Source organism: Leucopleurus acutus (assembly GCF_964270905.1).
Source record: "Leucopleurus acutus genome assembly, chromosome: 5".
NCBI lineage: Eukaryota > Metazoa > Chordata > Mammalia > Artiodactyla > Delphinidae > Leucopleurus > Leucopleurus acutus.
In genome coordinates, this window is record NC_139147.1 from 63,154,694 (window position 1) to 63,162,591 (window position 7,898).

At 36.2% G+C, this 7,898-nt stretch overlaps 1 pseudogene across 1 annotated transcript; it reads right to left on the minus strand.

Moving 5' to 3' along the window:
- Positions 1-6,092: 6,092 nt before the first annotated feature.
- On the minus strand, positions 6,093-7,320 carry LOC309962171 (lupus La protein homolog; annotated as a pseudogene). The gene has a single exon. The product of its transcript is annotated as a lupus La protein homolog (transcript).
- Positions 7,321-7,898: the final 578 nt, after the last annotated feature.

Genomic DNA, 7,898 nt, shown 5'->3' on the forward strand with positions numbered 1-7,898 from the left:
TGGCAGGAGATGGAAGGAAAAAGAAAAAGGCAGCCAGCAGGAAATAGAAAGGCTTCCAATTTGATGGCATTTTCTTGAAAATAAAAAGGAGTTATAATAGGCAAACTTGAAAAACAAATATACGACACAAAAAGCAATTTTCTTAGCTACTTATTTTCAGTCTTGCCCCTGTTATTTTAGTACTGAGTTAGAAAACAACTTTTTTCTTTACTCTCTACTTTTGTTTTGAGTGGGATACTAAAATCAAAGTGTTATGATGTGGTGGAGAGGAGAACCTATTGTTATAAAAACAGCATGTGGCCCTAAAAATCTAACCATTGATCACCAAGTAAAAACATACAGACAGTGGAGTCTTATCTTGAAGTCAATCTAGTCCCAGGGCCTCACTTTCTAGGTGATGGAATTGAGGTCCAAAACAATTAAATGATTGCTAATTATTGTGCAAGCCAGATAAATGCTGTGCATTACACGGATATTCCAAGCTGCTGGACATCAACCTAAAGAATTATTTAAAGCCATAGCTCAGAAAAGAGTCCAGGGTTACAAAAATACTCCATTCCGCACAGTTCTGCTCCTGACAGAAGCACAAAAGATGGTTTCTTGCAAATCATGGTGGTAGTTCTAATAGCTACCAACCACTGAAGCCTATGTTCTCTCCTTAAGTCACTACAGATAAATCATATCCTGAACCTAATTAAAATGTTGACTTCTCTACCTTTTGAGGTAGTCATATGGTTATGTTTAGTGTCCTAGGAACCAGATGCTTGGTGAACAAAGATGAATAATCAATCCTTGGTCCTTAATCTCAAAGAATCCATGCTATGATCTGAAGACAGATTGTTATAATACAGTGAATTATGGGAGCTGAAAAGAGAGCAGTAACCTAGCCTGAAGAGAGGGGGCAGATTACAAAAGCTACACAATAGCTTTTCCTTTGTCTTAAATTCACCTGTTAGAAGCTTCAAGAAGCTAGTTCTAACATTGGCTAGTTTGAACCCATCTATGTCCTCCCTAAGTAAAGTCCTCATTATTTAACAAGCCAAGATTATTTAACCCCACACAAGTGTCATAGTCTTTAAAATCGATCCTCACATATCAGAGATTGCCAATTCTGGAGAGCCAGAGGTTTGTTTCAAAATTCTTACCTGTTCTCTGAGTGGGCCTCACAGAGGTAAGGATAGGTTAAATATTTCCCTATAAGACAGAGAGCTGTATACCTTTATAATAAAGATGAGAAAAAGTCTTTCCCTTACATGGTTTCAAAAAGCCTTTAATTGCACCCTCTTAGTAAGTTGGAGGGTTTTTCTAAACCTATTGACAATGAGGCTAAGACAGATGTGTAAGACATATAAATTATGTAGAAATCTGACCATATTTTAATCATTCTTTTGATTACCTGTTTGTTTTTCTTCACTGTACCTTTATACTAAACCTTACAGTCAGGATGGGAACACAAGACACACTCAAAATACAGACCCAGCATTTTAGATGTGCTTTATAGAAGAAGGATGGAGAAGAGAATGACAAAGCTCACAAGTGATCTATTCAAATATTTAAATGTTGAATGCACCGTGATTGACATTTCATCTAGTCTAAAGACTTTAGTCCCAAATTCCACTGCCTTTCACCAAAAGGAATCAATTCACAAAATGTTCAATGTGTTCTCAGGATACCTGCAACTCTATCACAAAGCCCCGTCGGCAGAAAGGTCACCTACTACAGGCATCATGCAAAAACCTGCTTTCGTTATGAATTAAGTTTGAATATATGAAATCATTTCTTTTAAAGAAAAGAAAAGAAACTCCCTGTTGATTGAGATTTCATCGAGAATGGCCTAAATGTTGCAGAGTACTATTCTTAGGCATATTCTTTCATTGGGCTTTTCTTTGAAAAAATAAATTATCGGTACATCAGGTATGGCCTCAAGATATGTGTGGATAACTACTTTTATTGAAAGCTTAATACATACCAGGTTCTGAGCAAAGCACTTGCTTTAGATGCTTTTTCTCATTTAGTCCTCTCTAGAATATTATAAGGGAAAGTTTTCTTACCTCCCTTTTATGGGTGAAGAGACCAAGATTTAGGAAGGGTAAGCAACTTGTCCCAGGTCAAATATTCAATGGCTATTTGGAGATGGAGGGATGATTTCAAACAAGCCATCTGACTCTAAAAGACAGTGTTTGTAATTTCCTCTTGCAGTCATGAAAATAAAGAGGAAAACCTCCTTCCTAGTAATATCGTCATGAATGACTGATTTTCAATGATCAAAGGAAGCCCAGAGATGATTTTAACCAATGTCCTCATTTTACAGATAAGAAACTGCCTTTAAACTTCCCTTTTTATCTGTATGGACATAACATAAATTATAAGAATCTATATGTCTGGTATGGTAAAAGTTTATTTCAATAAATACTGTATTTTTAATGAAGTATAGTTGATTTACAATGTTGTATTAGTTTCAGGTGTACAGCACAGTGATTCAGTTATACATACTCTCTTTCAGATTCTTGTCCCATACAGGTTATTACAAAATATTGAGTATAATTCCCTGTGCTATACAGTAGGTCCTTGTTGGTTAACTATTTTATATATAGTAGTGTGTATATGTTAATCCCAACCTAAATACTCTTGCTTTAAAAAAATTCAAATATGAAAAATAATACAGTAGCTTCCTATGAAAACAGCTATTTATACTGCTCTGTGGCCTCTTCCAAGCTTTACATATAACAAACAATGCACACAATGGATAGGATCATATCATCACACTGTGTATTACTTTCCTCACAGTATATTGTTTTTCATGTACCTGGATAGTCTGCACATTCATCATTTTAATGGCTATGTAATATTCCATCAAGCGGATGAAACATAAAACCAATTCACTGTTTTTATAAAACATCTGACTTTATTTACTAAATGCAAACTAAGTTTGTGTGAGCACCTATTAGAAATTGCTAGACACATTTTCAATGAAAAAAACCATTGCAGGAATAGGCAGATTGTTATCTATGTTCCACAAACCAGATTTGAGAGAAATGTTTTAATGAAATGCATAGAGATTTATTTATTCTGATTTGAGATTTTGAGGTATGGAATAGCAATTCTATGTCTGTCATTTGTAATACAGATTATTGTTATTATGATTATATATGAAGCTTTGTGAATGCACCCTGCACTTTATGAATATATCATAGAGATAAAGCAGGACTCTGCCCCCAATGCTTATGAAAAAAGAAAAAAATGGGTAAAGTACAGATAACTGTGAACATTGAACAGAGATGCATATTAGTAGATGAAGACTTCATAGAAAATGTAAGATTTGAGAATGATTTTAAATGGGAAAGAAAAGACCCTAGATAAAAAATAAATTTACAGTGACGACATCTCTAGGTTTATTTTTAACCAGCTGACAGACTTCACTGACTGCTTCTCTCAAGCACATAATTTAACTTCTGTAATTCTCTATTATCTGAGAGGAGCTTATCTACCTTTTGTGGACAGTTTAACTCTCAGAGGACTAGCTTTTCTGTATATTTATCCCCAATTAGACTTGGGTCTACCTTCCCTATTAGCACCTGTCATGTTGAAGTCAACTTTTGCTTAAGGTATGTATCCTGTATTAATCCTTTATAGAATACATTTCATTTTATACTTTATTAAATTCAAAAGATCAAGGGAATAAGGAGGAGGTTTGATGGCAGTGTAGCCACTAGGATTGAGTGATAGGGAAGTGTTTCATAAAGAAATTAATTGATCCAAGTACTGAAGGAAAATTAGGATATAGTAAAGCCATCAAGGGGGGATAGGGCATCTCACACAGGGAAGCATGGAACATCACGGGCATTATACATGGTGTCCATAATGTCTGGAAACATTGACAAAGGTACAGATAAATGTTTACAAATGAATTATTGATATTACATTAAAATACATGGCATATTCAAAAACATCACATGGTACGTTCTATGTGGCACTCCTTACTAATAGTGCAGTTAAATGGGCTGCACAAAATTACAATGAATACAGTGCATTAATGAAGTACTTCCATCAATCTTTGCATATGCATCTATGATTCATTGCTTTAGATGAATTACACCTCTGATTTTCACTGAATAAATCTTCACATTTAACGTAGCCCATAAAAAAGTAAGCCTGGGTGTTCAGAAGTAAATAAAAAAAAAACTTATCTATGTTTCTAGATTTTATGGCAATGCTATAGGATCTGCTGGCAGTTCAGTATGGCTAGAGGGTAGGATGTACATTGAGGAGGGAAGGCAGGAAGGAAGAACATGTATTTGGAGAGGGGCCCCAGTCATTCCAGCTATCTCAGCTGTATTAGTTTCCTTCTGCTGCTATAACAAATTTACCACAAATTTAGTGGTTTAAAACAACAAAAAAATATTCTCTTATAATTCTGAAGGTTAGAAGTCCAAAATCAGATTTGCTAAGTTAAAATCAAGGTGTCAGGAGTTCTGGTTCCTTCTTGAGGCTCTGAGGAGAGGCTTTTTCAGCTTCTAGTGACTGACTATATCCCCTGTCTTATGGGCTCTTCCTCCATCTCCAAAGTTCATCATTGCAATCTATGCTTCTGTCATCACATCACCTTCTTCTCTTCTGTAGAAGTATCTCCCTCTACCTCCCTCTCATAAGAACACTTGTGATGATATCACTGGACCCACCTGGTTAATCCACTATACTCCCCCATCTCTAGATCTTTAACTTAATCACACCTGCAGAATCCCTTTTGCTATATAAAATAATATATTCACAGGTTCCAGGGACCAGGAAGTGAGCATCTTGGTGGGGGGGGCATTATTCAGTCTACCACACCAGCAAAGTCCCTTCCAGACCAATCAGCCCCCCGAAAACTGCCAGATAACTTCAGCCACATGAGTGAAATCAGCTGATTCCAGCAAGATCAGAACTGCCCAGTTTAGCCCAAGCTAAATTAACCACCAGCAGGATACTGAGCTAAAAATATATGATTGTTGTTTTAAGCTACTATGTTTTGAAGAGGTTTGCTATGTTCAACAGGTAAAAAAAAAAAAAAAATCAATCTGCAAAATTTCTGTATGAGGAAACTATGGGTTCATCCAGGTGGCCAAATTGGCAAGTAAAATTATGGATTTTGACTTGAGCTAGAAATTCAGGGTCACCTAACTGAATTTTAAACCAACAAGCAAAATGCACAGACTTGATTCCTATACTATGAGGTCATATTGGTAGCACCATGCTTACCATCCAATGGGGAGAGCATAGGACTTTGAGATTCTCCTATTCATAAACACTTAATTATAATTTCTCTTTTTGGAAAGGGTAAGTCTAATACTTTTAGAAGAATGCATTTCTCGTAGGGATTCTAGTTTCAGCTTTTGTCTTCCAACTCAGAGCCCTGCCTTGAGAAGTTGTTGTGAGGACACAGTGAGGTAAAGTATACAAAAACCTACAACAGAGCCAGACACTCAGGAAAATGCCCATGGGTGTTATCTATTATTATTATCATCTCTTCACAGGGCCTGCACACAGTTAAGGGCTCATCATCACCCAAGAAACCACGGGTTACTTCTACTGAGTAAGCCATAGGAGTGCCTTGACTTTCTAAAACCAACAGGAAGTCTTCTTATTTCATCTTTGCTGTGAGACCTTTCTTTGTGAAATGCTAATTCTACAAAGACTAGAACAGGTGAAAAAGAAATGAACTAGGTTTCTAGTCTTAGATCTGCTGCAAACCGTGTCATTTTATTTTTTTTAATTAAAAAAATTTTTTTATATAAACTAATTTTATTTTTATGCAGTATACATTTTATTACTTTGTACTAATACATCCTCATATTACAAAGGCAATTTAGTGGAAGAATGTTTCTTTTGATATTTGAATAATCTGGAAGAACACAAACAGAATTATACATTAAAAAATACTCATTTGGATAACAATAACAACAACAAAAAAAAGACAAGTTAAACAACAAAAAAAATGTTCCTTTCTTACAGGTGGACATTGAAGTGGACCTCATTTGGTTTTCTTTTTAAAAGCCTCCAAAGACAAAAGCAGCTTAAAATCTAATTAAAATGAATAAAAAATGTTTACTAAATTATTGGTCTCCAGCACCATTTTCTGTTGTTTTGATGCAGGTTCTTCTTTGTCTGTTTCTCCTCTTGTGCTCTTTTTACTGGTCTAGATGCACCATTTTCATCATGTTCATCATCACTATCAAATTTAGTTTTCTTGCCCTGAAACTGTACTTTTCCTTTAGCAGACCCAGTCTGGGCAGCTTTATTTCCCTTTCCTTTTCCTTTAAATCTGCGACCTTTTGACTTCCATTTGTTTAGGGATTCTTGTTGATCTTCTATTATTTTTTTCAATGCTTCTTTTTCCACATCTCCTTCTAGTACTTTCCAGGTGACCTCTTTGTTCCTTAATTGTAGGTTACCATTATTTGCGTCTTTTGCTTTATCCAGTGTTTCCTTAGCTTTTTCTTTAAACAGAATTATTCCCTCTTTGGCTCCTCTGACAAAGTCTATCCATTTTATTTCACCATGATTTGAGAAAAGGATATGCAAATCTTCTCTACATGTCTGATCATCTAAGTCCCCCGAGAATTTCAGCAAGCAGCTAATCTTTTCTTCTAGAGATTTCATTTCAGCATTTTCTGCTAACTTTTGTTTTTCTTCTTGCTCTTGTTTAGCTCATAATTTAGTGTCTATTTTATTTTGCTTTCTTTCTTCATTTTTTTTTTTGCAAAGTAATCTTCCTTGAAAAGTATTAGCAGGTCTGTGTCTTTGTACTTCTGGCCAGGGGCCTCGACAAACTTAGCAGATTCAATGGTATCAAATACAGCAAATATTGATCCCTTAAATGCTTTGTGCAATGTTCTTTTCATCTGAATATTTAGTACCTGACCTTTATCTTCCAACCATTCTTTTATGTCATCAAGGGTTGCATCAACTGGGAAGCCTTTAATATAAACAGATCTGTTTTTTACATTATTTTTATACTCATCAGTCACTTCAGGGAGGGGTTTGCTTGGAGATCTTCTAATTTTAGTTTTATCTTCACTTATTTCCATGAGTTCCGCCTTTGACTTGCTCAATGCTTCTACTATTACATTAAAGTCTGTTGTCAGACAGTTTAACCTATTAAATTTTATCATTATCTCCAAAGGTACCCAGCCTTCATCCAGTTTGATCTGTTCCTTTAAAAATTTGTCGCCTGGCAAATTGAAGTCACCAAAATAATACTCGATTTGATGACAGATTTTGACCTCCAGAGCCGCCATTTTTTCATTATCACCATTTTCTGCCATTCTGGCTATCTTTAAGTTCCCGGTCCCACAGAGACATGCCACAGGTCACTAACAGCGACAGCAACTTCTCCTCTCCCCAGCGCCTGGTGGCTTGCCCAACGCACCTAAAGAAGATGGGGGTTGTCCTGGCAACCCTTGCAGCCAGGGTGGGTGGGGCTTCGGGCCTTACTGTGTCATTTTAAACAAGTCACTTAACCTCTCTGTGCCTCACTTTCCCTGTGTTCTAATATTTATTTAGTCAGCTTCAGGGAGCAATTGTAAGTATCAGCTGAACCAATTAATCAATCAGATGAACTGAGCACTAATGATGGCCTTGGCAATGTGCTAGCTATCCTGAAAACTTAGAAGTAAGTTATTGCCAGACCCTGCTTTATAAGCTGTACCCTTTGTCTTAGTCCACTAGAGCTGCTCTAACAGAATACCATGGACTGGGTGGTTTATAAACAACAAAAATTTATTTCTTACAGTTCTGGAGGCTGTGAAGTCCAAGATCAAGGTGCTGGCAGATTCAGTGTCTGGTGTGGGCTCACTTCCTGGTTTATAGACCCTTATTTTTACTGTGTCCTCACATGGCAGAAGGGGTGAGGGATCTCT